The following is a 17,029-nucleotide window of genomic DNA, read 5'->3' as shown; positions in this document are numbered from 1 at the left end:
ATGATATCACTTATATGTGGAACCTTAAAAAATGGTACAAATGAACTTATTTACAAAACAGAAATAGACTCACAGACATAGAAAACAAACTTATAGTTACCAAAGGGGAAAAGGCAAGAGGGATAAATTAGGAATTTGGGATTAACAGATACACACTACTGTATATAAAATAGATAAACAACAAAGATCTACTGTATAACACAGGGAACTATATGTAATATCTTATAAAAAACCTATAATGGAAAAAATCTGAAAAAGAATATGTATATATACTTTTTTATATATATACACACAATATATATATTACTGAATCACTTTGCTGTACACCTCAAACTAGCACAACATTGTAAATCAACTATACTTCAGTTAAAAAAAAAGACATCTCCACTAAGAATGCAGGATGAGAATACAGTAGAGGGAGTAAACTCACACTTATACAGCCCTGCTAAGTGGTTTATGTGCCTAACCTGTTGACTCCTCTCAATAGCCCTCTGATTAGGTTCATTCAACAGATATTTTCAAGAGGCTACTTTATGCCAGGCAATGTTCTAGCTCTTGGGGATTTAACAAGAGCGTAAGCAGTCATTGTTCTCATGAGTTTATGTAAGGGTTTCTCAACCTTGGCACTATTGACATTTTGGGCCCAATAATTCTTTGTTACGGGAGCTATCTTATGCATTTCTAGGTTGTTGAACAGCATCCTTGACCTCTACCCACTAGATGAAAATAATGCCCCTGCAAGTTGGGACAACCAAAAAATGTCTTCAGATATTGCCAAACGTCTCCTAGGAGACCAAATTGCCCCCAAATTGAGAACCACTGATTTACATAATAGTGGAAGGAAGACAAGCAGTGAATCATTCAACAAATAAGTAATGCACTTTCAAATAGTGAGAAACACAATAATGGGACAGAGAGTTGCTGAGGATAGTGGTGGAGAGGATAAGAAGATTTATACAGAATATGCAAGTTACTGGTAAGGTCTCTCAAAGTGGGAAGTCTTAAGAAAATACTGAATGATGTAAATATCTAAGAAAAGAAGTTAGAGCCGAAGAACAGCAAATGCAAAGGCCGTAGATATGCAAAACATTGGCCTAGAGAGGTTTCTTCATTTGCCCAAGGTCATGTAAAACCAGGATATAAGGCAGATATGTCTGTCTCCTGATCCTGTGTTCTTTGCATGACCTTCTATCACCTCACTTTAAATTAAGACAACTGCAATTCAAATATCCTAGAGTAGAAATGTGGTGAGTTCTTCAGATGGAGGAATGAACTGAATGCATAGCCAAAACACACTAGTGGCTGCATATGGTTAGAGGTTCTGGGAAGTGGAAAACGTTGTTGATATTAACAGAGGAATACAGTCAGAAAACAGAAATTTTTCACAATAATAATAAGAACATTAATATGCAAAATATTAATATGATTATCCATGTCCCTCCCACCTCTTCTTTCCTTCCTCACAATATAAGCTATCAGAGACATAGTTTTTCCAAAGAATAAGTTTTACAAGAAACCACATTGGGTGGCATACCGATGCAAAATTAGAAGGAAAGTCTTTTTATCTGATAATAATTCATCCTAAAATATAGTGTATCTCTGATACCATGAATTATAATATATGTTGCCAAAGAGATATTGCCTTTTATATTAGGTAATACTTGTTATGGATTTATGGTTTGTACATAATATTAAGTGGCCCAGACAGAGAGATTTCATTGAACTCTTGGGAAAGACTGTAACTTATATTTCCTGCTGACTTCTGTTTTCCATGGTTCCTTATTAAGATTTATGGAATATTTAGTCTTTGATTTTTTAATTATAATTGGCAGGTGTCCCTGAAGTTGTAAAGAAATTAGGAAGCCTGTAGTTATTTTCTTATAACAGCAGTGCTGGTGAACTTGATTTTTCTAGGGGGTTTGTCATGCCCTATTTCTTCTTATTTATGATTGCAGATTGAATCCCTCAAGGATAGCATCCTAGCTGTGACCAATACCTCAGGGCACAGATGAAGATAAAGAGCCTGAAGAATATACAGATAAGTTTATTGCACCTGAGATTTGACCATCAGTGGTAATGTCTAACACCTTACAATATGAGCTTGTCTACATATTGTCACTAAAAGTAGAGGTCCCCTTGTTTTTAAAAGCATGACAAATTTCAACTCTGTTAATACTTGAGGCCTTTATTTATACAGAGACAGTAAAATGTTCCACAATTTAAAAGACTTTAAACTGTTTTTCCTAATTTATAGAATAGAATTTTTCCTAATTTATAGAATAGAATTTTTAGACATCTGAAAGACAAAAAAAAAAAAAAAAAACAAATGTATTTCCATAACTAACTCTACAAAGTCCCTTTAAATCTTATTTTAATTCAGGAAGGCCTTTTATATTCCTTGAGAAGATTATATACTTTTCTTTCTAGGAGGGAAAGATAGCTCAATTCGTCTTTTACAGTATTTATTTATATCAATATTTTAAACTGGGTAATAATATAATACATGCTAAATATTCTTAATGATGCATTCATTTATTTTGTAAAAATATTTACTTCTCTGCTTCTATATACCAGATACTGGATATATACTGGTGAAAAAAAATATGGTCCCTTCTCTCATTCAGTTTATAGTCTAGGAGGGAACACTTTATTTATTTATTTATTGAATAAATATTTGTTGTATCAGGCTAGCTTCTGTGTACAATGATAAAGAAGACAGTCAAAGTCCTGAATTCAAAAAGTATATATTCAGTTGAGAGGCATTAAAAAGTAAACAAATACATATGTAATATAATGAAGACAGATAAATCAAAGTAAGCAGATTATGGCATGCAGCTTGAATTCTTAACTTCTACAGTTATTACCTTTTTGTAATCTTAAATATTATAGAATAACTTTCATTCTAAAGAATAAATGGGAAGTATGGGAGTTAAAATAATTAGTCATGAATATTTTTTACTGCTAGACTGTGAAGAAATCAAAGTGATAGAGAAAATACAGGAGGCAGATATATGGGGTCAGGTGAAACATTTTAAAGATGGAAGATTCTCAAACATGTTTGAATATGAATAAGGAGACAGGAGGGAGAGGAAAGCTGAAAATAAAACAGACAGAGGGTATTCCTAGAGGAGCCAGTCCTTGAGAACGCAAGAACTGACAGAGATCTTACAAAGCATTCACACATGGGAAATTTTTTTCATCTATTTATTCATTCATTTATTCATTTATTTAATTATTATACATTTTGCTCAACTATGTGTTTGAAAGATATGCAAAAAAACACGATCTCTACCAATGAAGAATTTATAATCTAAGATATATGACTAGAAAATAACTAACAATACATGAAAATATAAATGGTAATCACTATAGGAATTCAGAAGAAAAATCTCCATAGGCTGAAGTTTAATCCATATAAAGTGTTCCATATCTAAAGTCCCTGGCTTTTCACAGGCACTTGATCAATGAGGAATATAGTCATTTTTCTTGGAAGAAGCTGTACTTGCTTTAGTCCTTGAAGAAGGAGAAGTTATAGAAATAAGAGGAAAGGGCAAAGGGTTTGCAACATAGGGGGAATTGCATGCGCACATGCAGAAGCAGCAATGGCATTTTCTATATTACATGTTACGTGTTAAGTGTGTCCCCAGAAAAGATATGGTGGAGTCCTAACCCCTACATCAGACTGTGATCTGTTTGGAAACAGAGTCATTGCAGATGCAATTATTTAAGAGCAGGCCATACTAGAGTGGGTCCTTAATCAAATATGACTGGTGTCCTTAAAATAAAAGGAGAAAAAGATACACAGGGAGATGATATAGGCAGAGGTTAGAGTGATGCAACTCTAAGGCAAGAAACACCAAAGATTGCCAGCAAACACCAGAAGCTACAAAGGGGAAGAAAGGCTTCTTCTCTACAGGTTTCAGAGGGTTCATGAATGACCCTGCCATCACTTTCATTTCAGACTTTTAGCTTCCAGAACTCCGAGATAGTAATTTTTTGTTGCTTCCGCTACCCGGTTTGTGGTACTTTGCTATGGCAGCCATAGGAAAATAATATACATGACAATTACTATAAATATAAGTATTACTTTAGTTGCATTTAAATTATGGTAGCTTTGTCTTTTAATATTTTTTGCATTTTATATTTCATATGGAAATATATTCTATTTAAAAAACAGGAAGAAATTTTTGAAACTCTGTTAATTATGTCACATTTTATCCTAATTTTAAAAAGTATCCTTAAATTCAGTAATATTATTATGATAGGCTATATGATAGACTTTTAAAGCTATATTTATAATAAATATATTAAAATATTAGGAACCACTTACAACATAATAGTAAATGATAAGGACATATATAAAAGTGTACATATCAATAGTATTTAATATATACACCCATACCTACATACACATACATAATAGAAATGAGTGAATAGGGGGAAAATGACTAGAAGAATCTATAGCAAAATAATGATAGCAATTATAGGTAAGTTTGTCTTTTATTCTTGAAAATAAATCTAGAATGATTTACACATTCGTGGGAATAAAAATCTTCTCATCCATTTAAAAACAAAAAGTTAGCTCTTATTTGTTTACTACCATGATTGATGTTTGTATGCTAAAACTGAGCTGATTTAGTAAAGATTGTTAAATGTGCTTATTGCTTTTGACCTCGTGTATATCACACTCAGTAATACCTCACTTAGCATTAGTCTTCTGAGAAAAAGCAACAAAAACTCCCTTTTACCAAATCAGTCTGCGTTCAGAAGTGTGGAGAGTATGGTGGGGCTTCTGGTATCCTCAGATTGATTCTGGGTCACCCAGCTATAGGGAGAGATGCAAGACAAGGCCATGGTCTGCTGAGATACCCAGGAGACAACAATTTGCTATCTTATCCCTAGACATAGGGCTGTAGCTATATGCAAGTTGAGAAAGGTATGGGTGGCAGAACCCAACTCACATTGCAGTGACTATGAAGGACTCTTGCTTACTATATATATGGTGCTTTTCTATGTTATTTTTCCTACTTTTCTATGTTATCTCTTTTTCTGTTAATGAAGTTTCTGAGAATAGCATTGAACTGAAATGTGTGGTAAGACTCTAGATACAGCAAGGACAGACATTAAACAGTTAATTCCAGAATAAACAACATATTATTCCAGAATAAACAACATTTTAGCAAATTTCAGGTGAGGCCTCTCGATACCTAGATGGCTTAGTAACAGATTTTGGCTTAAATAATAAGTTACTACAACTTTAAAAGCAAACCAGAGTTAAAATGATTACAGCTCTGTGTTAAATTTAAAATGCATTCAAAGAATAATTGGGTTTTAGAACATGAAGGGACTGGAACTTTGAATTATCTAGTGAACTCTATTTTATATATAATATACTGGAGGCACAGGGAGGTAAAATAACTCCTTAAATTTCCTTAGAAAGTTTGTGTCAGATCCAGGATGGAACAAAGGCCTTCTGACTCTCAGATGACGGGCTCTTTCCATTATATCATGCTCTGCTGTGATGAACTGTCAGAGATATTCAAGCACAGGCACAATGGCTGTCAGTCAACCTGAACATAATCCACTAAGTTATGCTAATTCCCATAAAAACCAAGATGACACACAGCTGAAGGAATCCCCACTAGGATTTCGTTCATATAAATTTGCCCATTTATGGCAAATTTATCCTACTCTTTGGAATCATTTTGTTCTCTTATGCAATTCCTATTGTCATGAGCCCAGAAATCTCTAGGATTAAAGGAAGACAAAATGAGGAAGAATGAAGCAGAAATGAAAGGAGTGCTCTTTCCCACATAAGCTAATATTTCGGCGATGAGTACCTATAATAAATGAAACGGGAAGACAGGCGATGACATGCTCCGGCATCCAGTTAAGTTTCATCAATACTGGGTGCTGAATGGAGAAAGGGCCTATTCGTTAACAGGTCAGAGGAAGAAGAAATTTGCATGTAGTGCTACAATTCTGGTAACAAGAGCTTTTAGTATTCTCAAATAATTTAGCAAATGCAAGAAGATCATGGACTCAATGAGGCTTTAAATGTAATCAAAATGTGAAAAAAATCCACTGTTTTGAATATTCAATAACTGTTATTACTATTACTTTCAGTTTCAATTTGTTAAAAATGCTTTAAAATACTCAAAGAAGACAAAAATCCTTGGTTCCTATAGAAAAATGGGTTTTTTGCTAATGAATGAAATACCAAGGAGAGCGATTCGATTCGAAGGGGAGAAGCAGCTGTCAAATTGCTGGCTGGAATGCCTGGATCTGTAAGGATTTTTGTTTAATAATCAAAAGGCCAAATTTAGGAGTGAAAGAAGAGAAGCAATTTGGGTAATCCCTTGCAAAAAATGTTTTTTAGAGTTTTTTTCCCCTTGGACAGGAGACTAAACAGGTTATAGGAGCATATACTTCTAAGCCATCCTCCGAATTTCTGCCAGGGTTATTTTTTTCCTGGATATGTAAATTTCATTATCTCATGTCACCATTAAAATTCTTCTGTGACTCTCCATTCAAATTCAAAATAAAATTTAAAATAAGCAAGTCAAAAGGTACAAACTTCCAGTTATAGGATAAATAAGTACTAGGAATATGATGTACAACATGATTAATATAATTAATATTTGTAATGTACATGTGTTATATATGAAAGTTGTTAACAGAGTAAATCCTAAAAGTTCTCATCACAAGGGAAACAGTTTTTTTTTTCATTTTCTTTTCTTTTTGTATCTCTATGAGATGGTGGGTGTTCAGTAAACTTACTGTGGTAATCATTTCATGATGTATGTTAAGTCAAATCATTATACTGCACTCAAACTTATACAGTGCTGTATGTCAATTAGATCTCAATAAAATTGAAAGGAAAAAATTAAATTAAAAATATTTAAAATTTTAGAACTGCCTGACTCTATCCACCATCCAAGATTTCTCTCCGATGGCTAGAAGACATTTGGATTTTATACACATTAGACCTTCTGTCACCCTTATAGGCAAAACACTCTCATATTTCAGTGCCTGGGCTCACAGAACTTTCCTCTGCCAGGCATCTCCAGCTGTCTTTTTCTGCCTAGTGGCCTTTCTTTCTTTCTTTCTTTGGCCACACCACTCAGCTTGCAGGATTTTAGTTCCCGAACCAGGGATTGAACCCAGGCCCCGGCAGTGAAAGCGCTAAGTCCTAGCCACTGGACCACCAGGGAATTCCCCCTTGTGACCCTTCTTTAAAGCCCAATTCAGTTGTCTACTGTGGAACCTTCCCTAACTTGCTCTGAAAAGTCTTGCTTACTTTGTGCATGTAGCATTTATACATGACACTATGGATAGATCCTATGACAAGGGACTTCAGTTATATGCATGTGAGCATAGAATTTATGTGTTAGTCATCTTTCTATCTCCAGCACCAACTCAGTGCTTGACACATAATATGTGATCAATGGATGCTTTAAGAATGAATAGGTTAAAGAATACACACACTTGTTGAAGCCCAACCCAAACACAGAAAAATATGTGTTTAGGTTGGGCTTCAACACATCTTTGTGTTGTGTGTTTGTCCCACAGACCTTTGTAGATAGATGAGTGTTATTAATCTAAAAACAACACCAAAGGGAACTTTAAAAGCAAAAAGAAGTCACACCTGAAGGGAATATGGAAAAAATAGAAACAGCTTCCTAACATCTTTGTCTTAAGTGTTATTCCATGTATAGAGTAGGATTATGGGCTGACAGTATGCACTTGAGCCTCAGGCCTTTTAAAAATAAGGATATTTCCAAAGGCAGTTGTCATTGCCATCTTCTTTTGGCCCTTATGCTTCTCCTTCACCCCAACAGGGCTCTGACCTTCCCTAGATTAATTGGTCCCCATCACTCTTTTCTAAAGATGCTCTACTTGTGGAGAAAAGTAGGTGACCCAAGTGAAGTGATCCTTCAGAAATGGATAGCATGATTAGACCCAATATCCAAAAGTCTTTCTACCACACAGCAAATAGAATTGTTTTGCTCTGGTGAGTACCTAAAATGCTGCAATTAAATGAAATGCAGTCATTTATATACATTTTGCTTCAAGTAACAGAATATCCATCTAAAATCTCTTTAAGAAATAGGAATTTATTTATCTCATATATGAAAGAGTTCAAAAGTAGGAAAGCAATGGTTTAGCTATTCAAAATGCCAAAGGCCAAGGTTGTCCTCTACTTTCTCTCTTCTGTCTCCTGAATGTTGGCTTTTCACATTGGTCTATTTGCTTTACTATCTTAAGAAGCTCTTTCAGGTATTATGACTTTGAAAAGCAGAAAACTGGAATCATCATTTGTCTATGATGGAAATAAAGTCCAATTATTGTTCCCAGCCACATTAACAAACAGCAGTGCCCTCGTCAACTGGCAGCTTCCACTATTACAGACATAAACTTTGACAGACATATGGAATATTTTACAAATTTAATTAATTTCCATTATGGCTGTTGAAGCAAAACAAGACACAGAAATCTGAACTTTTCATACACCATCTAATATGGGGCCTTAAAAAGATGATGAAAAATAATTTTTCATAAGTTAATTTTGCAAACATGAAAGACAATGGTGATAATTATATGGACAGGAGAGGATTTAAATTTTTAAAAGAAGCTGAAATTATTGTACGGACAGACTTATTTACAAAACAAAGGCTAGGTCACAACTGTTTCTGTTATTACGATAAAAGTAAAAGTAACTTTGCTTTAATAAGATTTTCTAAAAATTGATTAATCACTTTCTTTAAAATTTTCCAAAACATTCTCAAGATGAAAATCTAAAGCCACGAATTATAGTGAATTAAAATAAATCCACAGAAGATATTCAATGACTTAGTCCTTAAATTTTTAAAATTTGTTTTCTTTGCCTATTCTTAAGGGAAGTTTCTGGAAAGACTAACCCAGACTGGAGAAAAGATCTTTTAAGTACCCCCAGTGCAATTATAAGACCTCACTTTTCTCCTTCCTCTTTAAGAAGGCATGTTTGTTTTTTTCTTCCTACAGAGACAAGACTTAAAGTAACTGCTGTTCACAGCTTGAAAGAACAAGACCTTTACTACTTAATTCTTTCCTCCCTTGAGGTGGCCTCTTGCTTTAATAAATTGAGGGTTTAACCCTAATGTTTTTTTTTTCTTTTCTTTTTTTATTTGGTTCAAGGGTAAAGGGTAGAAAGGCAAAATGCAACAGGCTATATTATTTCATCATTATGTACTAAATTTACCATCATAAACATGTAATGCACTAATAAGTTATTCTATTTCCCATAAGCAAAATCATAAAAAGGAGATAATAGTAAATATCTTAGAGTATATGTTAGTTCTAAAAATTTTTTTTTTAATTTATTTATTTATTTTTGTCTGTGTTGGTTCTTTGTTTCTGTGCGAGGGCTTTCTCTAGTTGCGGCAAGTGGGGGCCACTCTTCATCGCGGTGCGCGGGCCTCTCACTATTGCAGCCTCTCCTGTTGCGGAGCACAGGCTCCAGACACGCAGGCTCAGCAGTTGTGGCTCACTGGCCTAGTTGCTCCACGGCATGTGGGATCTTCCCAGACCAAGGTTCGAACCCATGTCCCCTGCATTGGCAGACAGATTCTCAACCGCTGCGCCACCAGGGAAGCCCCCAGTTCTAAAAATTTTTAACATTGCTCATTAAGAAAGAGAAAAAGTATACTTTTATAATGGTAAATTCTCAGGCATTTTAAAATAAAAATATGAAGTCTATGACCCTTCACTTGCATCTGGAATGGGCTTAGTAATTTGTTTGTAACTCTAGGAATGCTACAGAAATGATGCTGGACGGCTTTCAGGGCAAGATTGGGGAAAAGTCATGCAACTTCTGCTTGGTCCTCTTGGGTTGCTCACTCTGGGTAAAGCCAGCTACCATATAAGAAGTTCAACCTAGAAACTACCATGCTGGAGTGGTCTCATGGGGGCACTGTGGCCAGCATCAACTGGAGCCATGTGAGTCTGCCATCTCTACCTCCAGCACAGTCAAGCCTTCAGATGACTGTAGCCCCAACCAACAGCTGACTTGTCAGTGCATAAGGGACTTGAAGAAAGAACTATTTGGCCAATTCCTTCATGAATTTCTGACTCATATCTCATGAACCCATTCAAATACCTGCCATAAGCCACTACTTTTAGAGTAATTCAGCTACAATGCTATTAGGAATTTTAGTTAAAGTTATTTGAAATCAGTTTTATAAGAAGGAAAAATTATAGAGCAAATTTGTTCAAAATACATGCCTTTCAGGAAACAGAGACAGTTCACACAGACTCTAATTTAGTCTTTACTTTTACTTTGGCTTATGTTTTTTTTGGGAAGAGGTATCTACACCTGATTTGTTCTTTTTGATGTACGGGGGGATTTAAGTTATCAAGTCATTGTAATCTAGTCATAAGAAAGGATATTTTCTGCTTTCTTGACCATTTTCTATGTGAGATAAGACAGGGCCAAACATTAATATGAACTCCCATTAAGAGATTCTTCTATTATTTTAAAGTAAATTTATATAACTTATTTTTGAAATTTCTAACTTCAGATGCAGTTGGACAAAACACAAAATTGAGCCTAAGTATCAGCAAACAAATGAAAGTGATGAAACTTCTTCTCAGAACTTAAAAGATTATGAAAAGCTTTAGTCACTGGTCATAGGAAGAAAGGAAAGGAAAGATTTGTAGGTAGTTGGAAAGGGAGAGATCAGAATTAAGGATCTCCAGTTAGAGCCATCATATTCTCCAAGAAGTAAATGGGAATATATAGAGAAAAGTATATTATGATCAATAAACATATATACATGTAGGCATTCAATAAATAATAGTTTAAGTTGTCAATGATTGAAGATATCTCTGAAAAGGAGAGAAAGATTTGGAAATATCTTTTTTTTTTTTTTGCTTCTAAGCAGCACTCCTTTCTTGCTTTCTCTTTGCCTTTCTGAACCCCCTTGTGAATCTTTGTGAATTATTTTTTCTACCTGCTCCTTCCTGTTTTTTCCTCCCTCTTCTCCCTACGTGTTTTTGTTTAATTCTTTTTCTCTCAAATAACGAAAAGTCTGGGTCTTAAGACTGGAGCAACATTTCTGTAGTGTCTCCAGAAATGACTCAGGCTCCTTCCATCTTCCTGTTCTACCATCCTTAGCATTTGGCTTTCAGCCTCATGGTCATAAGATGGCACTTCACTTAGAGACTTGATTGTATCACTGTTCCTATTAGGAGGAAGGTTGAAGGTGAAATGTGTGAAGAAAGCTGTCTGCTCAGTTAAATCTCTTTCAAAAGCATTCTTAAATCTCATCCAGAAGACTCTTGTTTATAAAATTTGGCCATAAGGATAACCACAGCTACAAGAGAGTCTTAGCAAGTAAGTAGTAGCATCCGGACACAAAATCATCCTTTCCAAATTAGAGCTGTAGAGGTTAAGAAAAAGATGAAAAAAGATATGGGCAGGAAAAGAACAGCTTCTCCTTTATCCTCCAAGGTGGAAATCTGAGTCATCCGCAAAATTTCAATCTCCTTTTTTTTTTTTTTTTTTTTTTTTACTGTATGATCCCATTTATATGAAATGTCTACAAAAGGCAAATCTATAGAGGTAAGAAGTAAATTATCGGTTGAATGGGTCTGGGGGTGGGAATGAGAGTGATTCCAAATAGGCACAAGGTTTCTTTTGGAGGGTGATGGAAATGTTCAAAAATTAGATTACATGATAGGTGCACACAACTCTACAAATTCACAGATTTTACTAAAAACCACTGAATTGCATATACTTCAAAAGAGTCAATTGTATGGCATGTGAATTATACATCAATAAAATTGTTTAAAAAATAAAGAAATTTAAAAGAGAAGTCAGGGACAGCCCTGACCCCAAACCTCACTATGAAATGTTAACATATTTACACAGAAATCTGCCACTTATCCTGATGTCGCCCTTCCAGAAACTTGACTCTTAGGATGACAAAGAACACGAACGAAGAGTAAGAGACCTCCAAACAGGGTCTAAGATAGCCGTGGCTCATTTATGCACTTTAGACTACAGGAGAAAATGGAAGTCCTCCCCTCGCCCCTACCCAGCCTGAGATGAAAACTTAATGACTCATAGGTACAAATGCAGGGCACCTAATTTGCAGCTCGTTTATCTGGTTTTCCTCAGCAGCTACATTAACTAAGTGACAGTTAATACTGAGGATGGGATCAGAAGCAAACTATCAAAGCACAGGCCTCTGGGTCTGGTCAGCCCCTTACAACTTCACACCACTGAGGGCAGGGCAGCAACGGTACCCTGGTGGCCAAAAATGGTTATGACATCTGTTATCTGAGGCTGGAAAGAGAATCAGTTTCTCAAAATGAGGTCATCAAAATGGCCATGGGTATGCACCCATTTATGATACAGGTTCTCTTGCCTCACTCAAACCAACTGAATCAGAACCTCCAACAATGATACCTAAGAATCTGCATTTTTAACAAGCCCCCTCGATGATTCTTATGTTTTAAATTTTATTGTGCACAAGAGCCCTTTACTTAGAGAATATTAGAGATGGAAGGAACCTTGATGATCATCTAACCCAAAGTTCACATACTGTAGATGAAAACACTGGGGACCAACGATGTAACATGATTTTCAAAGAGCAAATAGTTCTTTTAAAAAAAACACAAAACTATGTCTCTAGTCCTAAAAATCGTCAAGAATACTACTGACAAAAGAGAATATAAAATGTACCTTGGAAATATTTTCTTCAAAGATTGATGAAGATAACATGCTTAATCATTTAAAGAGATATGTTTCTGCTCTCAGGAAAATTAATCCAGAGCACCTCATTACCTGAAGCTGCCAACTAAATGAGTCATCATAACAGTTAAATTATTTTTTCCTTGTTGGTATGTTCAGTTTAATTATTGCCTTTTTCCCCCAAACCTACCTCCCTTGAGAAAATGCATAGGTTATTTGACCCAAGACACCAACATTCTTACAGATCACAAGCATTAAGTCATCATTTCCTCTGAAGCCACATCTCCAGGGCTGCAAGTCATATTTTTATATTAATGCAGCCTGAATTCTCCTGTGCGTGGGTCCTAAATCATGAGCTAGCAAGAGGGAGGAGATATGGGGATATATGTATATGTATAGCTGATTCACTTTGTTATAAGCAGAAACTAACACCATTGTAAAGCAATTATACTCCAATAAAGATGTTAAAAAAAAAAAAAGATTACATTCTATTGGAGGAAAACAGTCAATAAACAAATATACAAATTAATTAAAAAAAAAAAAAAGTGGGTCTGTTTCCAGGGGCCTATTTAGCCAGTGGGTTCATCACCCGAAACCTCAGGCTCCCTTTCATTATTCCTGCTTGATCCTGCCTTTTGATAATTTCCAGTAAAGCACTGTTGTCTTATTTTCTGCTTTAGACAAGCTTAAGGGAGAGTTTCTTAAGTCACTTGACCAAAATATATTTTGGAGCATGGAAAGAACATAGTTTCTTTGTTTTTGGGGGGGTTTTGTTTTCACAAAAGGATTACTTGGATTCAAAATCTTGTTCACTGACTTGTTAATCGTGATGTAGTGACATGACAAATTTCTCAGCCTGTTAGAGGCTTTAATTTCTTTTTCACAAAATGTAAAGAATAACACCTACCTTGCAAGGTTTTTTTGCAAAGAGTCTAAAAAACATGTAGCACGTAAAATAGATAATATATGTAACACGAACAGTGTCTATTGTATATATATAATTGTCAATGAAAAAATGTTGCCTGCCATATCAGTAAACAAAGGATGTTGCAGCCATCAAGCCATCACATTATAGCCGCCCCAAGAGTGAACCCTGAGGAAACTCAGGATGGAAACAGGATGCCCACCATCTAGCAGTCAACTGCCACAGCCTCCCCTGATGGTGCACCCCGAGGGAACTCAGGATGAGAAAGCACAGGATACTGGCCCACATAGCTGAGGTGCATATCAAAGGAAGGATTTCAGTGAGCCCAGACTTTTACATCTTCCCATACACAGAAAAACACTAAAAATTCATTAACTCGAGATGTCTGGTTTTCTTTAATTAACAGGAATCTTTCGATGTTCCGATGACCTGGTCTTTGTTGCAAAAACTCCTATAGTTGATGGTTCCTCCCTCTCCTTTTTGGATCAGTCCCTCAGAGAGAGCTGAGAGGCTGTGTCCCAGGCTTAAGTCCTCAGTTTTGCCCACCCAATAAAACATATTTCTCAACTTTGAGGTTGTGCATTTTTTTCAGTCAACATCATATATATGTTAAATATACATATATAGAATATATATACACAAATATACATATATATTAGTGTAGGGGGTAAAAACATGGACTTTTCCTTGTTATTTAACCACTCTGAACCTCAGTTTCCATTTCAGCAAAATAGACATATTAACAGGTCCTAAATCACAGTGTTGTCAGAAGGGCTAAACACACATAAAGCATGTACCCGCTGTCTGGCAAACAGTAGGAGCTCAACAAATGTTGTCCAATGGCAAGGCAGCCCTCAAGAGACCAGCGGTCAGTACGTGGTGGGTATTATGATTATTGTTCATTTCTTTCAGGGGCAATCTGGAAGCGCAGAGGCAGAGGTTTGGAGGAATTTTAGGGGTCCACACAATACACCCAGGTGGGAACAACACAGATCCCCTGAGTGGGGTTCAGGGAGCACCTCAGCAGCCCTGGCCCTTCCTGCTCTCTCAGTTGGGAGGGTCTCAATGCTGGACTTTGTATTTTCAAAAGATGGCCCGGGCCTTCTTCAGAGAAGAGGAGGTGACAGACAGCATGATGATGGCTGATGAAGGTGTGGGATGATGAGCGGAGAGTCAGCTTGTACCAGAAACATCAACACTCAACCAATGCCTGGCTCTACTTCCTCACCTGTTGATTGATGACTAGGCTTTATCTAGTTTCAGGACGAGAGTAAAACACAAGGATTCGAAATAGAGTCACAAGTGTAGAAAACAAACTTATGGTTACCAGGGGGGGAAAGTGGGGAGGGGAGAGGGACAAATTGGGAGATTGGGATTGACATATACACAACACTACCTATAAACTAGATTACTAATCAGGACCTACTGTATAGCACAGGGAACTCTACTCAGTACTCTGTAATGACCTGTATGGGAAAAGAGTCTAAAAAAGAGTGGATTATATGTATATGTATAACTGATTCACCCTGCTGTACACCCGGAACTAACACAACATTGTAAATCAACCATACTCCAATAAAAATTTAAAAAAACACACGCAAGGATTCTCCAAAGATCTTATGTTTGGACCTGATTCCTAGATCTTCTTCTGGGAATTGGGGGTGGGAGGAGAGAGAGTAAAGGAAACAGTGGGGTGGGGCGGGGGGACGTGCATAGGGAAATGAGCGCTTCATGGTGGAAGCACTGAAGCACCACAAAAGGAGTTCCATCGATCCTGGAGAAATCCCCTCACGTCCCCTCCAGGAAAACTTCAAAACTCAGGACTGTCGATTCAGCGCACCTTTCACAACAGCAGGCAGTCATCCTTCAGTCTTGGGATCAGGGACTTTGAAATACCCAAGGAGTCAATTACAGCTTGGCTCTGTCCCTGGGAAAAGAAAGCAGCATCCGAGAGGTGGAAGGAATTGGGGTCCTGGGCAACGCGGGCACGTGAGTTCCGAGGCGTCTTCTCCCAGATGCTGCCTGCATCCCACCAAAGCTTCCGAGGAGACCACAGCCTGGCCTCCTGTCTGTATGTTCCCTGTTGCAGCTCACGGTGCTTGACTAACTGAGCCCGAAGCATTCAGAGCCTCTTCTGCTGGGTGCTCAGAGCACTGATCCCAAGAGCTGCACCACCAAAACAGGATTCTTCCGCGTTGCCCCAGGCCACCATGCCCGGGCACAGCCGCCTCCTCCGGCCTCGCTGGCCCCGCCGCCGCCACACGGTGCCCTCGCCTGGGGCGGGGAGAAGGGCCGGGAAAAGAATCGCACCGCCGCGCCGCGGTCCACGCTCGCCCCACGCTCGCAGCGGCCCTCAATCTCCTTTAAATTACTCTTTGGGACTGTTCTTCAGAGCACCAATTACTCAACAGTTTTTATCAATCCCCCATCAAATCTGCCATTCTCTATTTTTTTTTTTTTTTCTTTTCATTGTACTGCTATGGTAGATTGAATGGTAGCCTCCCAAAAGATATGTCCACATTCTAATTCCTGAAACCTGTTAATATTGCCGTATTTGAAAAAAGAGTCTTCGCAGATGTAATTGTTAAAGATGCTGAGATGAAGAGATCATCCTGTATTATCCAGGTAAGTCCTAAATCCAACAATCCAGATATCTTTATAAGAGATACACAGGAGAAATTTGAAAGATGGAAGAGTAGAAGGTCATGTGAAGATGAAGGCAGAGACTAGAGTGATATGGCCACAGCCAAGGAAAGCCAGCAGCTACAAGAAGGTGGAAGAGGCAAGGAACAAAATCTCCTGCAGAATCTCTAAAGGGAGCAGCCCTGACAATACCTCTGGCTTTTAACTTCTGGCCTCCAGAATTGTGAGATAATAAATTTCTGTCGTTTTAAGCCACCAAGTCTATGGTAATTTATTACAGAAGCTTCAGGAAATTAATATAACTACCCTAATTTGTATCATTTTTTTTGGCCTAGATTGTAGCAACATTGTGAAATTGTCTCCGTCCGCCCATTCTTGCCCTAGTCCCATCATTGCAGTCACTAGGTTAGTCTTCTTGTAATACACATTTGATTATTACTTTGTGTTAAAACCTTTAAATTGCTTCCTATTGACTATAGGCTAACATTTAAATTCCTTCATAGGTCATACAGGTACCTTTACAATGAAGTCCCTCTCCATACAAATTTAGCTCCTTACACTGTTAACTTGAAACATACATGGTTTCCTCCAGTACTATGAATTCCCCTGCTATATACCGTGATTTAATTTCTCTGTATGCATCCTTTCGTCTGCCCAGAACACTATCTTTTCCTGTTCAGTAAGATTCTTCTTTTTGTGTGCCAATAAGTGCTTATTCTATTATC

General features: G+C 37.0%; 1 long non-coding RNA gene across 1 annotated transcript; it reads right to left on the bottom strand.

The window, feature by feature from the left end:
• Positions 1–14,032: 14,032 nt before the first annotated feature.
• On the bottom strand, positions 14,033–16,007 carry LOC130705873 (uncharacterized). Its single transcript, XR_009006278.1, has 2 exons — positions 15,414–16,007; positions 14,033–14,914 (listed from the first exon to the last, which is right to left on the bottom strand). It is a non-coding gene; the product is annotated as an uncharacterized LOC130705873 (long non-coding RNA).
• Positions 16,008–17,029: the final 1,022 nt, after the last annotated feature.

This window comes from Balaenoptera acutorostrata, chromosome 1 (assembly GCF_949987535.1).
Source record: "Balaenoptera acutorostrata chromosome 1, mBalAcu1.1, whole genome shotgun sequence".
Classification (NCBI taxonomy): Eukaryota; Metazoa; Chordata; class Mammalia; order Artiodactyla; family Balaenopteridae; genus Balaenoptera; species Balaenoptera acutorostrata.
Note: the sequence above shows the minus strand (reverse complement) of the source record. Positions and strands in the feature narration are given on the sequence as shown.